This window comes from Canis lupus, chromosome 34, assembly GCF_048164855.1.
Source record: "Canis lupus baileyi chromosome 34, mCanLup2.hap1, whole genome shotgun sequence".
Taxonomy (NCBI): Eukaryota; Metazoa; Chordata; class Mammalia; order Carnivora; family Canidae; genus Canis; species Canis lupus.
Window position 1 is genome coordinate 24,891,623 of NC_132871.1, and position 19,519 is coordinate 24,911,141.

At 45.1% G+C, this 19,519-nt stretch overlaps 1 protein-coding gene across 7 annotated transcripts in view; it reads left to right on the forward strand.

Moving 5' to 3' along the window:
- The first annotated feature begins 4,876 nt into the window (after positions 1-4,876).
- The window catches only part of ITGB6 (integrin subunit beta 6), a 134,785-nt gene continuing 120,142 nt past the window's right edge, over positions 4,877-19,519 (forward strand). For 2 of the 7 annotated variants that reach the window (XM_072811137.1, XM_072811138.1), the window contains exon 1: positions 4,969-5,255. The gene's annotated coding sequence lies outside the window, so the exon portion shown is untranslated. Of the gene's footprint in view, positions 5,256-19,519 lie in introns of all 7 variants that reach the window. The other 5 variants (XM_072811132.1, XM_072811133.1, XM_072811134.1 and 2 more) reach the window with 5 other exon arrangements.

The window sequence follows — 19,519 nt, forward strand, 5'->3', positions numbered from 1 at the left end:
CCTTGCGGCGACAGGCAGTGAAGCTGCACACCACGGTGAGAGGGTGAAATCAAAGCCACTTCCAAGCTGTCTTCCTTTTTTTTTTTTACTTTTTTATTTAAAGATCTTATTTATTTATTCATGAGAGACATAGAGAGACACAGGCAGAGGTGAAGCAGGCTCCAAGCAGGGAGCCCAACGTGAGACTCGATCCCGGGGCCCCAGGATCAGGCCTGTGCCAAAGGCGGTGCTAAACTGCTGGGCCACCCGGGCTGCCCTCCAAGCTGTTTTCTGTTACTGTTTTTCAGGATTCCTCACTGATTAAAATCAAAATCTAGCTACAAAACGAGCGACCTGGAGAGGCGTTCACTTGTCTGTCTACATCTCTACAAACCCATCCTGCTGCTTCCAGTTTTTCTTTTATTTTTTTTTTAAAGATTTTATTTATTTATTCATGAGAGACACAGAGAGAGGCAGAGACCTAGGCAGAGCCCGACGCGGGACTCGATCCCCAGACCTAGGATCAGGCCCTGAGCCAAAGGCAGGAGCCACCCAGGTGTCCCTCCAGCTGGTCTCCTAAAGCCTCCTAAAGCCGGGTGAACCCAAATCACCTTCTCAGCACCCAAGGACGCACTGAAGCAGTTTCATCCCCCTATAGAAGCCTCTCGAGGAAATTATCTGAAGGCCTGAGAAATCCAGCCCTCTTTGCCATGATCTCTACGGAGTCATTGAGTGACCTTAGCAAGACATCCCTTCTGCTCTCCGCATTCAGAGGCGATCTTTGTGAAATAAATATTGGTGATTTGTTGTTTGGTTCTTAACGTTCATTAAATATGGTCCCATCAGCGGTTACTGGGATCCGGGATCCGGGGAGATGGGCCTCTCTCTGGGTTTTGTTAACTTGGTCATTCAGGGCCTGCTGGGTTTCCAGGGGCCCTTCTGCGGCCGGGACCCGCCGCCGAACCACACTGCGGAGCCGGGGCTGGCGGCCGCCTGGGCCGGACCGTGACCTCCAAACGGGGTTTCCTTTCTCTTCCCCTGCACAGAAGAAGAAGGCCACGTGGCTCCAACCATTTTTCCGTGATGACCTTCCAAATGGAGACCTGGGGCATCCAAAGGCCCTCCCGCTGGGAGACACCTGTCGTTTACTGTGCACACTGCCCTCCTGCAACCCCCCCCCTCCACTGTAAGGACCGAAGCACACACTTCGACCCATTTTGGCTTTTTGAAAAATGAAGGTGAGGCCTTGATTTACTGAGGCTTGCCAGCCCCACTCAATAATGCCAGCAGATTACTGGGCCTTGCGACAGGTTTGTCTGTCATGTTTTGTGGCCTGGGCGATTCCCCTCTTGGCTGGGGAGCGAAGAGTGGAATTTTAACTATGAATTTCCTTGTGTTTAATAGGCTAAAGTCAAAAGTCCACATTCTGCTTCAGATATGCATGGACAGCTTCCACTGAAGTTACTCATGTATATCTGAGTTTGGTTAAAACACTCCAACACTTGGTCACTATTAAATAACATTCCTCTTAAAAAAAAAAAAAAAAAAAGGCTTTATAATGTGCATGTGGGAAGGTGAAACAGCATGTGTAAATTAACCAAAAATTCACTCAGTTTGAGGAGATGCTTGACTTTCAAAGGAACAAGGCCATTTGGACAGTCCTGCTCACTTCCATCTTCATGCACACCAACCGTGGAGCCTCGCCGGGCTCATCTCAGACCCTCATTCACCTAGAATGAGAGTCTAGGCGACTAGCCTCTCCAGGCACCTGAAAACCTCCAGGTTTTTAGGGGCAGCTGTGGAAGGATACAGCACACAGGCCTGGACTCAGGAAGGGCGATCAAGGCCCCGCTCTGATAAGAATTGGACAGACTTGGGCAAGTCACTTCATCTTTCCCAGTATCTATGCACCTGTAAACTGTTGACTTGGCAAGGTTATTGTATGAATTCAATGGATGGGGGCAGCCCAGCTGGCTCAGTGGTTTAGCACCTCCCTTCAGCCCAGGGTGTGATTCTGGGGTCCCAGGATCAAGTCCAAAGTCAGGCTCCCTGCATGGAGCCTGCTTCTCCCTCTGCCTGTGTCTCTGCGCCCCCCCCCCCTATCTTTCATGAATAAATAAATAAAATTTTTTTAAAAAGAAATTATTAAAAAAAATCAATGGATGGATGTTAAATTTGTTTTTTGATTCAAAAGTATTTTGCCTGTTTAATAAGGAAAAAAATGTACACAATCAAAGTCCAATAAGGGTAGAGACAGTAGGGAGAAATTTATAGTCAAGCAATGGTAGTGCAAATATATGTTGGTATAATTCCTATGGAAACTGGCATATTGCATTAAGTATTTGAACTCAGTATTTAAATGTACATACAAAATTGTCTTCTTTGATCCAATAATTAGGCATATGAGAGTTTGTTGCAGGAAATACAAAAGTTAATAATGATGATGATGATGAAGGGCAACCTCTTTGTGTAAAGGTTTTCTTTACAGCATTTCCTGTCATGGAAACAACGTAAACTTTAAGTAAATAAAGGAATGTTTAAGCACAGCATTATAGGCTTAGGCTATGCTTAGATTAAATTCTTACAATGTTAAATGAATAAAAAATGGATTCAAAATACACATTCTGCGGGCACCTGGGTGACCGGGTCATGATCCTGGGGTCCTGGGATCGAGTTCCACATCAGGCTCCCACAGGGAGCCTGCATCTCCCTCTTGCCTATGTCTCTGCCTCTTTCTCTGTGTCTCGCATGAAGAAACCAATAAAGCTTTTAAAAAAAATACACATTCTGTATGATCACATCATTATAACAAAAAAACCATAAGCATTAAAAAGAACCAGAAAGAAAAAAGCAGAACTGTCAACAGTAATGGGTAGAAGAATGCCAGAAGGCGCTTTGGACCAAAGGACTAGATGAACTTTTGACCCTCTTTGTATTCCTAACACCTTGTACATAGATGACACTCAGGATATATGAAATGAATTTTTTAAAGTGCTAAACCTTAGCTCCTAATTAAGAAATTAACACTCTGCTCAACTTTCCAATTAATCAAAGCTTTACCTTAATTGGCCCTGTAAAATAGTTTTAAAATATTTTTTCCCAGTGGTTTCTTCTTATTTTTCCATCCAGCTCTCTGTAAGATCATAGATATTCAGGAACTAGTACATTTGGCATTTGGTCAAATAGCAAAAGCTTGGATTTAGCCATTGAGTATCACAAGGCGCAACATCAAAGGAATTTTGAAATGTTGCTCCCCACATACAGCCCAGCCCATGTCATCTGATCCTCAAGAATGCTGTGCAGAGCCCCAGAGCAGCAGGAGATGGATACCCGCGGCAGGGAAGCCCAAGCATACGTTGTCACCAACGGGAGAGTGGGTACGAGCCAAAGAAGGAATGGATGGCACACTTTAATGGTAGACAGCACTTTCCAGAGAAAACTTGTCAGCGCATCATAGTGAATTTTGCATAAGGAGAGGGAATACAATCAATAAAACCCTCATTTATTTACAGAAATAGAACAAAGCAGCCAAAGTAGGCAACTACGTGGATATTTGGTTCTTTAACTCCCTGGAAATAATATTTATTGCCAACTTTAGCAGTATTCTTAGTGACAATGTTACGAAATACCATCTTGTATTTCTAGCATGTCCTACAGGCCTGTCTTATGGCTCACGGTGAGCAGAGCACCACACTTAGCACACAGTGGAGTCGGTCCCCTCAGGAAACAGAAGATAGTCAGTGCTGGGGCAACCCACAGAGGAAATGAATTTTGCAGAGAAGGAATAATATCTCTATGGCAGAAATTAAGTCAGTTCTTGAATTCCAAATCGAAGTGTTTCCTCACGTAGGAGTTTACTTAGTGAACAAAAGAATGTAAGGCTCCTTGAAGGTTCCAGGGTATCATAGAGGTTAGAAATGAAAGGTGGTTTAAAAATCTTCTAAGAAGCCACCATACACAGGACATGTTCTTTATAGACAAGGAGTCAGCTCAGAGACCTTAGGAATTTTTCTGAGATCAAGTATCCAGTCAACAATAGAGCGAGGACTCAGACCCAGGTGCCCTGGCTCTCTGTTGCCCTTGCTTCCAGAGCACTCAAGTACCACATGGCTTGTGAGCTGCCACACTGCCTCCAGCACTGTTCTTCAGACGCTCAAGAGGCGCTGGGGCATGAGGGAAACTGCTTTGGAGTCAGACTGAGGTTTAAATCTGACTGTCACTTACCAGCATGTGACCTTGGGCAAGTCAACGAATCTCTAAAGCAAGGCCACCAACCCAGGCCACACTGCGGTGGTGAGAATGAAAAGATAAAGCATCTCCAGGGCTGAGATGGCACTGGAACACCACGGAGGCCCAGTGAACAGCACCAGTCATCTGTCATATGACCTCCTTGAAGGCGGACCCAAAGCCCTGCACTCTTGGCCTCGACCTCAGAAGAGTGTGGTCCAAACACTTCATCCTTCTTCCCAAAAGCTGTACGGACGTCTCTTCTCAGCTGTGCCCAACTGGAACAAATCAAATCCAATTTGGACCATTTAGTGTTTGGCACCATCTTTCATACTAATCTCCTCAGTTTTTATTTTCATTTTCCAGTTTAACCAAACAAGCCACTTTCAGAGGCTAGTGACTTTAAGCCAGACCCACCAATAAACTAGACTTCTCCTGAAAACACCAGGATCCTTTTGAAGGAATGTAAATATAAACAACCCAACACGATATACGAAAATTTGATGGGAGTTGGGTCATTGGTTCGGATGCCAGCTCGACTCTAAACTTGCCCGGTACTATTTTGGGGTATCACAATCTATGTGTGCTCCACGTCCCAGCCACCCTGCCATCCATTAGGTTCGAATGTCCTTTATGGAATGAACTTGATCCCCCCGCCTTACTTTTGGTCTCTCTCCAGGGCAGCTAATGCGCTGGCATAGTTCTGCCATTTGTCAGCCAGAAGTCTGGTTACACATTTGCTCGTCAATCTAAACCTAACCTATTCTCATACGAGCACTTGGGGTTTCATGTAAATCCACCAGACACTCTGTCATTCAGCAGCAATAGCTCTCCCTAGTAGGCCGCACCAATGTGCCTTCATGAAATATTTCCCTGGGTTGGTGGAAGAAACATTCAAATGAACGTGCTTTTTCAGGAATGGTGACACCAGAATGTTACAAATCTGTTCATTACCACAACAAGGATAAATGGTATTTCTGCCAAAGACTTGGTAACGGGTGCAGTAATGCATCTCAGCACTTTCTGAAAGTAAAGGTCTGCCCTGGGAGGTAAGTCCTATAATGCATGACTAACAAACGCAAACCCAAACTTCGGAACTAAGTTTTCCTCGTCCGTGTAACCGATCGTTTCCAACAGACGCCGCCTTAGGAAGTTCATGACGTTCCTTCTGTTCTCTGGATACTCCCGTCCAGGCGAGGCTGACCCCACGGTTTCTGAAAGGGGGCTTCCTCATTAATCGAGCATGCTTTACTGTGATTTTTCTTACATTTGAATGCACACGTGCTTTTACCAGCCGTACTTCAAAAATCTGCTATGGTGTAAGGGCACGATTTCATGGGGTTATTAGTTCATCGTCCAGGAAGGTATTTTTAACATTCAGTTGAACAGTTTCTTAAGCAGCTTTTTAAGATCCTTGTTTCTGGTTATAGTGATTAATTGTTCATCTTTAAAAAAAAAAAAAAAAAAGGCAACTTTAGGCCCTGGCCTTCCCTGTGTCTTGTGGCATTTTCAAGGCGTCACAAAGGAACTAAGGAACTGGGAATTTAAACAAGACGAAGTATCCGTTCTCATTGACACGGGCATGACACTGGGCCAGTTAACTTGGGTGTTCCTAGATTGTAAAATGCTGTGTTAAAAAATAAAAATTAAAAATTAAGAAATAAAAAAAAAAAGTAAAATGCTGTGTTAATGTAGACCTAATTCATGAGAACTGTGGAGACAGTGGGGGGGCGGGGGGGGGCTTCCAGTCTAGGGTATTTACGAAAAGCTCATTTTATTCCTGCAAGTGTCTGAAAATGCCGGGTAATCATTACTATTCACTATGAGCACTGAAAGTATGACTACCAGCGCTTTAAAAAAAAAAAAAATCCAATATCTGTGAAAGGTTATTCATCCAAAGAATGTGTCCTCTAAAATTAAAGACTCACCGAGTTCTGGCATATTGGCTCTCCCCATGCCTCAAATGGACAGAATCCAGATCCTGGTCAGAGAGTAATGGTTTTCTTTTTACTGTTTTGGATTCAGAACAGAATCAGCAGCTCATAGTTACAGTTTTTTAGCACTGGGTTTCAAGTAGAGAGAGTCACTTGGTCACAGTATAAAGATTAGTGTCTACCTAGGTAAAACCGGGTGCCTTGGGGAAATGCAGAAAGGCCTTCCTCTGCAGGCTCTTCTTCGGTCCTGGGCATTCGGAGATGGTCTTTTCCTCTATTTGACTCCCTCTAGTGTTTTCTGGCTGAAGTACAGGAACTAAAGCTCCATTTACACACACAAAAACGTTGCTGCAATTTCTCAGTATTTTCCCCGGTTATCATACACCGAAGCACACTTGCCACCAGATGTTTTGACATGAACTCTAAGTGATTGCGAGAATTTTTGATTGGAGAGTCTCAAGCTTAGGTTCTTGTATTCCAACGTCAGATCTCCAAAGTAGGCATAGACTTCTGATCTGTTAGGGTTAGAGTCCTTCTCTGCCTTTGAACCCCTATATTCTCATTCATTTTTATTATGATCTGAAGAAGGGGGAAAGAGTCTCTAATGAACTAAGGCAAGCACGCAGGCATTTCTTTGACATATTTTCCAAGATAGAATGTAATGGTTTGATTCTTCTAAGTCCCCCCAAGAGGTTCAAGGTGTTTTGCCTCAAGAGAAAAGTGATTCCTTCTTCTTCTTCTTTTTTTTTTAAACAGCCTTATGGAAACATTGCATATTTTCTCCACAGAAGCCCTTAGTCAGACCAGGAAGAGTAGCTTCTTGGGAAATGTATTGCTTGTGGGCACTTTTTCTTTACTGAGAAGAAAATACACTTCCAAAGCTGTCAGCTGCCGTTGCTGCTACTTTGGAAACCAGCCACAGCTGATGTGAGAGCTAACTATAGGCCAAGGTCATCTGGGGATCTACCCAGCCTGCGTGCAGAGATGACACCCATACCTCATGGGAGGGCATGGGCTTGCCAGTCCAGCCAGTCCAGCCCAGAGAGCTAGTTTCAGCTGGAATCCCCACAAGAAGGCCCTTGATCGTCCTTCACGCTGTCGGCAGTCACTTTTACACTTGACCATTCTCAACCACAATCTGCTTTATACACTGGCCTCTTCTCCCCTTTATAACATCCTCCCTGTTTGCAGGCCCCCATAGGGGGTTCATAGGTATAGCAAGTAATAATATTAAAACTGACCTTTACTGCTGTTTGTTTAACAACACAAAGCTCACTGAGGCATGCAGCTCCACTACATCAAATTATTTCAACCAAGTACCTGAACAGGAAATCCTCAGGCTTCTTTTTCTTCCTTCTTTATGACCATCAGCCACCAGCCTCTAATCCTGGCCAGGCCTTGTCCATTCAGATCCTTAGAGATCTTTCCTCTTTCGTGTCCCCTGTCATTACATTTCATCCACTTTGCCTGGTTGCTGTAATAACTTTCCAACCAATCTCCCACCTCCAATTCACCAACATTCCACCATTGCTTATATTTCAAAATTACAAATCAGAATGAGTAACTCTTCCGTTGAACACTGTGCCTTTCCCCATCATCTACAAGATAAAGCTCATGCTCTCTAGACTGGCAGTCTGCCTACCTTTCCAGGCTCATCTCTTATCACCCCCTTCTTTCCATCACTCTCTTCATCACATAAACATACCCCCTCCCTCAACCCCATCATCCTCTCCCATGTCTTCAGATCTGTCTAGTGATCTTATCTCCCTAGTGATCCTCTCTACTTATTCCATCAAGATTCAGTTTGCAAATTATCTTTCTGATGGAGCTTCCCCTGATACTCTTCCAAAGCTCCCACACACAGCTCACACACACGTGTGTGCACTTAGTCCTTCCATCTATGATGCTCCTTAGGCCACTGTTGATTCTTAGCTCTTGTATCACTACACACACACACACACACACACCCCACAGAACCACAGATTTTGGACTCTTCCTGACTAGGCTGTGAGGTTCTTAATGGGAGAATCTTATATTATTGATTTATTGTGTGTACATTCCCAACATCTACAGCCATACTTAAAGCAGTATATACATTTTGTCGTATTAATAAAAATATAAATCTCACAAACAAAGCAGCCGGTCACATCCGAGAAAGTGTATTTTAATTTAAGTCCTGTCTTTACCTCTGCCCTTTGCTAAATGGTATTTGATTTACCAGGTTCCCAGGTGGGTTGTGGCCTAAAGACCCATATCTGCACTTTAGGAAAGCCGATGCTTTTGCCAAGAAATGAACTAGAAAAATATTGGGGACCAGGGAATTAGAGGAAGGGTCAGCAAGGATATGTCAGGGCTGAGGTGTGCTGCCCAGTGAGCACAGTCCAATTCTGGAAGACTTTGTAACCAAAGGAGCTGTTAAACCTGAGACAGACACCATGCATGCATGGTTTCTACATATTGCGTGCCTCTAGGCCGTCTCTCCTCTTACTTACATCCCTACATCCTCTGTTCATCCGTGCAAGTTCTCAGCTTAGATCTAGGCTTAGCCTGGTAACCTTGACTTCAAGATCAATTACCAGCATGGTCCTTACCTTTGCCTTTCTAAGTTACTCATTTCCCCCCATGAAAAATATTTCTTCAAGAGACTGCCAAGGTTGAACTAATCTCTGCCTACCTTAGGTAACTAAAGGTAGACCAACAGGGCTGTGATTTTGTGGAGAGAATTTGGGAATCACAGTTTTAGGATCCATAGTCTTCTCTGTACCTCCTTGTTGCAGGAAGTATCAACTCTGCTTAAGTTCTGCTCAAAGCTCAAGCGATTTTTCAACTGTGAAATATCAATTCCTAGAAAAGTATTTTGACCATGAAGCTCTTCTCAAATCTGGCTAGCCTCCGTATCTAAACTTCTCTTACTCTTCATCTATGCAAACTGTCCATTTTTTCATTATCTCATTTTAAAAAATTGTTACTGAGCCTTTTTTTATGCACCAGAGCTGAGGTATGGGCAGTAAACAAGACACACGCAGTCCTTCTCCTCAAGAGCTTGCAGTCTGGCTATCTCTCTGCTGTCCCTTGAATCTGACCTATATATAGGGATCTGCCTGTGTGCACTGAGTATGCTCACGCCTGCCAGCCCCCTGGCCTGTCTGAATTCTTATAATTCATCAAAGTTCCATTCAAGTCTTCCCACCAATGTCTGGTGTTGTCTCTCTCTTAGAGCGGGGGGTATTAAGAACTGGCTAAAGCACCATATCTAAGGATGCTGTGTAAAACCAGCGTTGATCCGAAGGAGGCTTCTGGTAATACCCCCAAGGGCTCTGTCGTCGCTATAATTTGTACCAAGTGTAGGTTCTGATATACATGGAAAGGCCATGCTTACTCCTTCCGTGAATAATATGGATGCATCAGTAAGATATCTAACCACAGAATCAAGATGTATTTGTTATCTTTTGCTACATAGCAAATCACACCAAAACTGAGTGGCTTAAACAACAAGTATTTGTTATCTTATAGTTTCTTTAGTTCACAAATGCAGCAGCAGCTTAGCTGGGTGTTTCTGGCTCAGGGTTTCTCATAGTTTCAGTCAGGATGTGAGTCAGGGCTGGAGGCCTCCGAAGCCTTGGCTGGGGTGGAGGGTCTGCTTCGAATCTGGCTCACTCACATGGCTGTGGGCAGAGGACTTCAGTTCCTCACCACGTAAGCCTGTCCATAGGCTGCATGAGCATCCTCAAGACGTGGCACAAACTTCCCCCGGAAAGAGCAAGCCAAGGGAAGAAGAAAGTCACAGTCCCTTTTAGGTCCTGGTCTTTAAAGTCACACAGCATCACTTCCACTTTATTCTATTTATTAGAAACAAATCAGTAGGTCCACCTGTACTCCAGGAGGGGAATTAGGCTTCACCCCTTGAAGGGAGGAATGTTCAAAAATTTTGTGCCTATATTTTAAAAGCACAGAAGCTGCTCAAGAATCTTGGAGATTGGAGCTGTGGCCTAAATCTAAATCTAGGGTGTGAAAGACTTAATTTATAGCAGTCTGAATGAAAATTCTTATGAGTTTTAGTCAACAGAGGTCATTATGGGCCTGCTCCAAAAGTCAACATGATCCTAGGCTGCATGTAAAACCAGGTGCCATCTGGGATGAGGAAGTGAGTCATGTCTATTTTACTGTGTTGAGGTCAGACCACAGCAGAGAGCTGTATTTCAGCTTGGGGCACCACGTGGAGACACATACTGGGGCCCATGTGGAAGTCAACAGATAGGATTGTCAAGAAATTTGGAATCATGTTCTATAAATGTTGTTGAAGGAATAAGAGAAGTTAAAGCCAGAGAAACATGAGGTTGCTGCGGTCATTATCTTCAAGAATGTGAAGAACTTTCATGTACAGAGATAGATTTGTTCTGCTTGCCCTGTGCTGCAGCCAAAACCATTGGGTTGAAGTCAGAGGAGAGACATTTTGGATCAATGTAAAGAAGGTATTTCTAAGAGTCAAACTGATCTAAGGTGAAAGCACCTACCTTCAAGGTCCAGTCGTTGTATCAGAGGCATTGAAACAGTCAGAGGGCTGACGTGGCATGTAGCCCTTGCATAGAGATTCTATGATCTCACAGGCACTTTCCTCATGTCGCTGTGGAGTTATCATTGCCTCAGCATGGAAGATTCGATAGCAGTGGGCAGGCTCTATTCTTTGATTGGATTGAAGAGCAAGGTGTGTTTTCTGTTTTTCAAACAAGGATGACTATTAGTTCACATTTCTGCGAGTGGGAAATTTGGGCTCAGCTGGTTGGTTCTTCTGCACATCTCATTCAGGCCAGATGGTTGGTGTAGGATGAGTCTCACTCATGTGACTGTGGTTAACAAGTTGTCTGCTGGGGCTTCAAGCTAATTTTTATGGTGATCTCATGAATCCAGTGCAGCAGGAGCTGGTAAGCCTCAATGTGTCAATGCTTTTCAAGTCTTTACATGTATCATGTTTGCTAATATTTCAGTGGCCAAAACAAGTTATATAGTCAAGCCCAGAGTCAAACAGACTTCTTGATGGGAAGAGTGGCAGAGAGGCCAGCACACAAGATACTTATTTACAGCCATTTTGCAATTGACCACAGAGACCTTTTTAAAATTACCTGAATGAAACCTAGATGTCATTTTGGACATCCCTCTGCTTTCCTTGATAATCATAACTCATCCACTGGTGCATCATTCTGCATAATCCAGACCACAAGAAGGGTATGCTCTCTGTCACAGTGAGCCCAATGACAATATGGAGTAACCATTGTCCAGCAGCCATGTACAAAGCTCAGACCATTCCTATGAGTGGACAAAACGGGGGGAACTTCAGCCTTCAGAAGGAGCCTCCCATCCACTTGAGGGAAACGAAAGGACAAGACAAAGTTAAATCTAAGAGACCAAGATGGGGACCGAGAATATATCTCCATGACCTATTTTGGGAAGAATGGTGTCTTAGAAGATTTTGAAGATATATTCCAAGCCCCCATTTTCACTCAGCAGTAAGACAACATGGCACTTAGTAAGCAGCTGCTCCCTGGTGATAACCCCCAAGCCCTGTGACTAGACACAGCCCCGCCACTTCCATGCAGCATTTCCGATGGTCTCTCAGCACTGACCTCTGCTACTGGTTGCCATCTGAATTGGCACTTACCCTACTGTTGTCTTACAGGAGAGTTGAAGAAGATACCTTTGTCTCTGCAAAGATGTAAAAACTAAACATAGACCAACAGGGCTGTGATTTTGTGGAGAAAAGAATATTCCTATTTATTAAATGTACGAGGAAAATGTATCTGCTCCATGCACTTGCCCACCTACCCCTGTAGTCATTTGAGTTTTCCACTCTTGGTGAACAAATATCCACCGTATTTTCCAAGCTAAGTCTTTAACAACTTGTAAGGTTTTGCTTCTTGCTGCACCCTTTGCCTTGTGTAAAATGAGACAGGGGGAGTTGTCAACAAATATTTGATGTCCAATTGATGGCATGGGGTCAGATTTCTGGGAGAAAATTAAGATGAGGGAAAAAGACCCCCTTCATCATTTAGATGATGTTTTGTCAAACCAAATGGCTGATTCACATCTAATCATTGTATCTTAAGCAGGGACAGCTGGAGCTTACTGTGCGCCTCCTGCCCCGTCTTTATCCCTTCTCTAAAGGCAGGAAACAGAGGGCTCTGTGCACAGCAGTCACAGACCTGCATCAAAGACAAACCACTGACATGGAACATCACAAAGAGAGGCTTGCTGGCCCAGGGTTGGCATTTGGGAGCCACATGCAGGCACACGCTAAGGAGCATGGCAGCAGCCTTCTCTCTTCATCTTGGGGGGTGGAGGCCAAGGAACAAGGCTCCCTCGGTTTCCTACCAAATGACCTATTTTGGTGAAATAAGAAAGGGAGGGCTGCCCTACAGCCAGTCATATGCCAAGTTGTAGCGATGTTAGTATTTCATGCCAGTCATTCTATCTAACAGAAACTTGCCCTGGCTTTTTTCCATTCCTTTTAGTGAGATTGCAGCTGTAAATCAGCAAGAGTGTCTTGGAGGCTGCTTCAGGATGGTTGTCGGGAGCAGTCTAAGAGGAAGAAGCTTCAGAATAATTTAGAATATGAGTCTGGGAGGGAAGGTCAATTTTGCTATTTAGAACCAGAGCGCTGTACCAAACTTGGCTTTGAAGGGATGCTCTAAATGTCAGCCTTGGAATTTGAATTGAGAATAGCTAAAAAACACAATTGTTCATACTTTTATCAGCATGAGACTTAGTTTGAATTCTCATTCTCAACTCTGACCTCTGAACATCCTCTAAATTTGGGGAGGCCCCTTTAATAATAATCCATTTGGCATTGGTAAAAATCTCTTTTTACTTGTAAGAAGAGTTCCATTTGTGAATAATGCTGCAATGAACATGGGAGTGCCGATATCTCTTCGATATCCTATTTTCATTTCCTTTGGATAAACACCCAGAAGTGGGAGTACTAGATCACATAGTAGTTGTATTTTTAATTTTTCTCATCCTACCTCTTAATAACAGTACCAAGGTACGTTGACCTTTCTGGGCTTTTCCTTCTTTATCTCTGAAATAAGGAGACAGAGTTATTCAGAGGAATAAATGAGAAAGAATATTGTGAAGTATTAAGAAGGTCCAGTTAGAAACATGGTATGGGAGGACGAATGGCCAAAGTCACTCAACCAGCAGCTGCAGAATCAGGTCCACAACCTATGCTTCATGAAGCAGCACCTAGCCTAGCACCAGGTGCCTTGTTAACTGAACATACATATATTTTCCTCTGGCATCAGCCCCTCTGAACTAAGGACTGGATTGATATGAGACACAAATTAAGGAGATTATGGAAGGTTGGATCTATCCACTTATTGCCCTGATCGGTTTATCCTGCAACTCCTCCAGATTTATCTAATCCCCAGTAAGTCCCAGACACAAGCAAGACTCAGTAGTCATTCTTTAATGGAAAGAATCTAGACTGGGAATTTATTACGGCCCCATTGTTGGGAAGCATGAGTGGGAAGGGTGCAAGGGGATTTGGCAACAATCCATAGATATGGCAAAAATCCACACGCGTAAAATTCACTGTAACTCCCTGCCTAAAGCTCTCTGCTCTGGCCCTGGCCCTATATCCTCAGCAGATATGCCTCTTCTTTGAGCGCCTATGAATGTTTCCCCCTCAATAGGGTCACTGTTAAATTTCACCACGGGCACATTTCACCCTGCCATGATTTCTACTGCGCAATATCTCTGAAGTCTTTTGAAGACTCTCCATGAACTTAAAGAGGAAGAACACAGACTCTGGGGACAAAAGCCAACCCCCTTTTGTAACAGCATCATTCTTGGCTAGTCCCACACTTGTGTTTTCTATCAGAAGCCACTGGGAAAGAAAGAAACAGCTCAAGTAATATTTAACTCTGATCACACTGTTTGCTTTAATTATTAACATTTGGCAGCCAGAAGAAATAACAGCACTTCATCTAGACATTTAAGAAGATAAAGGAACAGCTCATACCCCAGCCTTTATAAGATGTTTGAGAAATCATCTTGGACGGGCACATGCAGTCTTCACACATACCAGCAAACGCTGGGAAGTGTGATGACTGATTCATTCACTGTGCAAATATTTATTGAACTGGCACAGTTCTAGGTGCTGGCAATACATCGATGAGCAAAACAGACAACAGTCCCTGATCTTGTGGAGCTTATATTCTAGTAGGAGGTGGAAGAGACAAATATTCAACAGCAAACATAATAAACAAGGAAATTACATGGTCTGTTAGGCGGTAAGAGAGAAAAACACAGCAGGGTAAGAGAAATGGGGAGTGCTGGGGGTGAGAGGGCCCATTTTTACATGGGGTGGTCAATGTTGGCCTCATCAACTGGTGACAGTCTAGCAAAGTCTTAAAGGAAGGTACTTATTTCCAATAGGTACCTGGAAAGTGGTGCTATAGACAGAATAGCCAGTGCAAAGATCCTGAGGTAGGAGCATTGAGTGGAGTGTTGGTAAAACATCACGAAAACCAGATTTGCCTAGAATGGAGTGGGTACGGAGGAACACAGGAAATGAGGGGAAATGAGGTCGCAGGGGAAAGAGTGACCAGATAGATAGGACCCTGTAGATTGATGTATATAAATTTGTTTTCCTTTAGAGAAGTGGGGCCATTAGAACCTTTGGGGTTGAGTGATCTAAGGTTTTATTTTTTATTATTGTTTTAAGATTTTATTATTTATTCATGATAGACAGAGAGAGAGAGAGAGAGAGAGAGAGAGAGAGGCAGAGACACACGCAGAGGGAGAAGCAGGCTCCATGCAGGGAGCCTGACGTGGGACTCGATCCCAGGTCTCCAGGATCAGGCCCTGGGCCAAAGGCAGGGGTTAAACCGCTGAGCCACCTGGGGATCCCCGTGACTAAGGTTTTAATAGGATCCCATTCTGTATGGTTTCGTTGTATATTTAGGCCAGGTCAGAGACAGACCCTTTGCGCTGAAGATGTTTTTGCTTTTCCTCCAAGATGTTCAGAGTGGCAGGCTTCCAGGCTAACACATCAGCATCCCCCACTGAACTGAGTGGCTCCCTCACGACTCCCTGCCCCTCTGGAAGCAAAGTCCCATCACCTCCATCCCAGCCTCACGTAGACATGGACGGAGAAAAAGGAAGAATCTCTTCTTTCCCTGTTTGCAGCTTCCCAGGAATTCAGACTCCACCTAGCAAGATCCATTAGAGCTAATTAACGGCCCTCCTTTCAGTAGGTGTCTCCTCACTATGATTAATTCTCGGTCAGAGACAGAAAGCTTGTTCCATTATGGTTCTTTTTAAAAAATTATTATTATTCAGGCTTCTAATACTGGCATGAACTGCGGGTGAATTTCTGAAGTCATGTTACTTAGCTGTCACAACTAGTAATAGAAAAATTCAATTTATAAAGAATTAGGAGAGGCAGGAGAGGCATGCTCTTCGGTTTAGAACAAAGGAGATCAATCCTGACACAATGGCAGCATGACATCCGTGGACTTTGAAGATTCTAGCCTTCCTCTTCATTAATTAGAGAGAATCAAGAGTTCTGGTGGTTAATTATTTGCAGAAATTGTGCTCTGCAAAAGCAGATGCCAACTCCCTCCAGCCGCCTCCAGCAGCAGCTCTGCATGATAATTAAACCATGTGTCAGTCCCAAGCTCGGTCTGGGTGGGCAAATACACACTCGGATGACCACTGCCGTCCGCCACCCCTCGGGTTTGGGCAGGGCCCGTGGGACTTGCTCACACGGGGACCCCGGAGGCCGACACTGTTCTGAATGGGCTGCCCTGGATAGGTAGTGCTGTTAAAATCCACATCAAGAAACCTAAGATCAAAGTCAGCTCGAATTTGCTCTTACAAAGTGTTTGGTGGGTCAAGGCCATTTGCCAATAGGGTCAGTTGGTACTTGTGTGGGTGGCTACTGCTGCTGCTCTTGTGCCAAGGTTAAAGAATCAATTCTCTTTAAGAAAAACAAGACAAAATAAAAAACAACGGGGTGCCTGGGTGGCTCATTTGGTTGTTTCTGCTTTTGACTCAGGTCATGATCTGAGGGTCCTGGGATCGAGCCCGGAGCCCTGGGTCAGGCTCCCTGCTTGACAGGGAACCTGCTTCTCCCTCTCCCTCCGCCTGCCATTCCCCCTGCTTGTGCTCTCTGTCTTTCTCATAAATAAATAAATAAATAAATAAATAAATAAATAAAATCTTTGAAAAATAGCTTTAGCTTTTAATGCTTTAATTACAAAAATAATATATATCCTTTGTATCAAATTGAAGCCATGTGGAAGTTACGAGGTAGAAAACGAGGGCTCCTCTGTGCCCCCTTCCAATTCTCCCGAGAACCATGATAAGGTTTGAGGCTTTCCTTCCAGACTCTTCCCGTGCTCAGATTGCAGTCTCTGGATTCTCTTCTGACCCACCAGGGACTAACATCTTAACATGACATTTCAGCATCCCTGCTGCTTTTTCTGGATCCACGAGATCCACCGCCGTCCTGCTTCTGCGCTTCCACAGGACTCCGCGGCGGATTTAACACAGGGCAGCCTCAACTTGGGAGTCTTGCCATTGGATTTGACCACAAGCCCTGGCACAAGAATGCACTGGCGCTTAATGGTATGATCTTAGTGTTTCTATGCCAGAGACAAGAGGTAAATAGGACAGCCCCATCCTGGGGGTAGCAGTGCATTTGCAACCAAATATATTGAGCTCAGTCTTCATTTTGACGGCAGATATTGTTGGAAAAACAGGAAGAACACGCACATTATAAAAGCCATCAGCACTGGTGATGTAAACAGTTGCCTCTCATCGGCTTACACACCACGGGGAGGGACAGAGAATGCAGTGCTGCTCTCCCAGAAATAGAAATGCTGCTCGAGTTAGCCCAGGGCCTCCTTTACCAGAGCTAAGCCAGCAGACAGAGCCACATCTCTGACCTGCCCTCCCAGGCATCAATTTCTTGGGGAATTTATTCAGAGGACTGCAGCCCTAAAGCTGAGTGGGGCTGGGGGTGCCCGATCGGCATTCAGGATGAGCTGCGGGCAGCAGAATGAGGGTGGCCGCCTGGCAGGCCCTCCCCCACGTACCCAGATCGCCCTGGACGCTTTGACATTTGCTGGCATTAAGACCCTGTGGCCATTTCACAGCCCATTTGTTTAAGATACTTGAAACTCTCTCTGCGGGGCAGCCTTGTAACATTAGCTTGGCAGACATCAGCCCCTCCCTTGGGTGACCAAGCCCTTCTGACCACTGAGGGGTTACCGACTCTAAAGAGCAGCAGCAGGTTTTGGCTACATCTCAATCATAGCATTTATTAAACTCGGTTGTGATCATCTGTCGCCGGGACTATCCTACTGGCCAGTTATCTCCTCGAGGGCACCGAATGTGTTTTAAGCATCTTGGTGCTGCTGGCACCTCGCTGGAACGGGGGTACAGGTTACCTCTGTTTTACTGGGTTTTTACGACGTAGTATTTGTTGGGTGGCAGGTTTTCGGTGGTGGTGGAGGTAGCCGTTCCCACGGACGTAACTTGACACAAGCTATGATGGTTAGTTTTCTATGTCCCTTGGTTAGATTTGGTCAGCACCCAGTTATTCAATCGAACATTAAGGTAGGTGTGGCTGTGAAGGCATTTTGGAGGTGCGACCATCATCTACAATCAGTTGACTTTGCATAGAGGAGATCACTGTCCATAATGTGAGTGGGGTTCATCCAGTCATTGGAGGCCCTACGAGTAAAATCTGAGCTGTCTTACAGAGGAAGACATTCTGACTCAAGCCTGCAGGATCACTCCTGTGTCCTGAGTTTCCAGGCTGCTGGCTTGCCCTATGGATTTTGGATTTTCCAGCCCCCACCATTGTATAAGCCAATTCCTTAAAACAAATACCTGTATGCCTATATATAAAATCTCTTATTGGTTCTGTTTTTCTGGAGAACCCTGACTGATGTGTGTACACGTGGTACGCATGAATCCATGTAAAACACACCATTCATTCATTCATTCATTCATTCATTTATTCAGTGCACTCAACAAATAATTCTTTTGAGTGCCTACCAAGTGCCAGGCATTGTGCTATGTGCTAGAAATGATAGTAAAAAGAGACAATCCCAGATCTCAAGGCAAGCCTTGATTTAAGGCAAGTCCAGGGCAGTGCCGGAGGTTTCTTAAAGAAACAAACCGGCCTAGAATCTGTGGGAACTAGACTCAGACGGTGAGTCACCTGCAGCTGCCTTGGCCCGGGGCAGGGACAGCCAGGTCCGGCACAGAGCCAAGAAGGAATAAAGCACTTTTGCCCAGGCGTCCAGGGCACCCGGATTTCACAGTGCCAAGAAGAAAAAAGAGACAGAAAGAAGGAAAAGAAAAGAGGAGACAAGACAAAAGCTTGGGGGCGAAAGAGAGATGTTCAGGGTGGTTTTTCTGGGTACAGGCACCCTGAAGGTCAAAAAGGCTTCCTTCCACTGAGGTAGGAAGGGACGGATTCTCAAGAACTCCCTCCCACCTCTGCTGTGATGGGATGACCTCACCATGACCTCACTTCCTTTCCAGGAGCCCGGGGAATTTTCCTCGGCCCAGAAGCTTCAGGGAAAAGCTGACTTTGGGTTCTGTCCCTGCCCCGTCCACACGTTGGCCCAGAAACTTGGCTCCTGGGAGTGAACAAGAAGAGCTTTGCTCTTTGCAGACTGAAAAGTGGCACCTTTTATTTTTTGATTTTAAAGATTTTTTTTTTTTACTCATTCATAAGAGGCACACAGAGAGAGGCAGAGATGCAGGCAGAGGGAGAAGCAGGCTCCCTGCAGGTGAGCCCCATGTGGGACTTGATCCCAGGACTCGGGATCACGACCTGAGCCAGAGGAGATGCTCAACCACTGAGCCACCCAGGTGTCCCAAGTGGCACCTTTTAAATTAATTTTTAAAGGAATATGCTATCCTGACGTTGGTAAGTCTCAGCTGAAAAAAATATAAGAGAAAGCAGCGTGAAAAAGGGAACAAACCAGAATGTTCAGAGAGGAGGCTCTCGAGGTTTGTTACCCTTCCTGTAGGCCGGCTCCCCCCTGCCCAGGGGTAGGCCCTGCCAGTCCAGGACTCCCTCCCTGAGCGAGAACAGGGCCACACCTGTCCTGTCACTCGAGGAGGAAGCAGCAGGCCCAGAAGGCAAGGCTCAGACCAGGCATCTCCGCCCGTGTGAGCAGTTCGGGTTGCAGGCACTCCTGGGTGAGCCCACAGAGGAGTCTTTTATGAATAAGAAAAAAATTTCCTTAAAACCTTTGACCGTGGGCCGCCCGGGTGGCTCAGCAGTTGAGCACCTGCCCCTGGCCCAGGGCCTGATCCTGGAGACCCGGGATCGAGTCCCTCATTGGGCTCCTGCACGG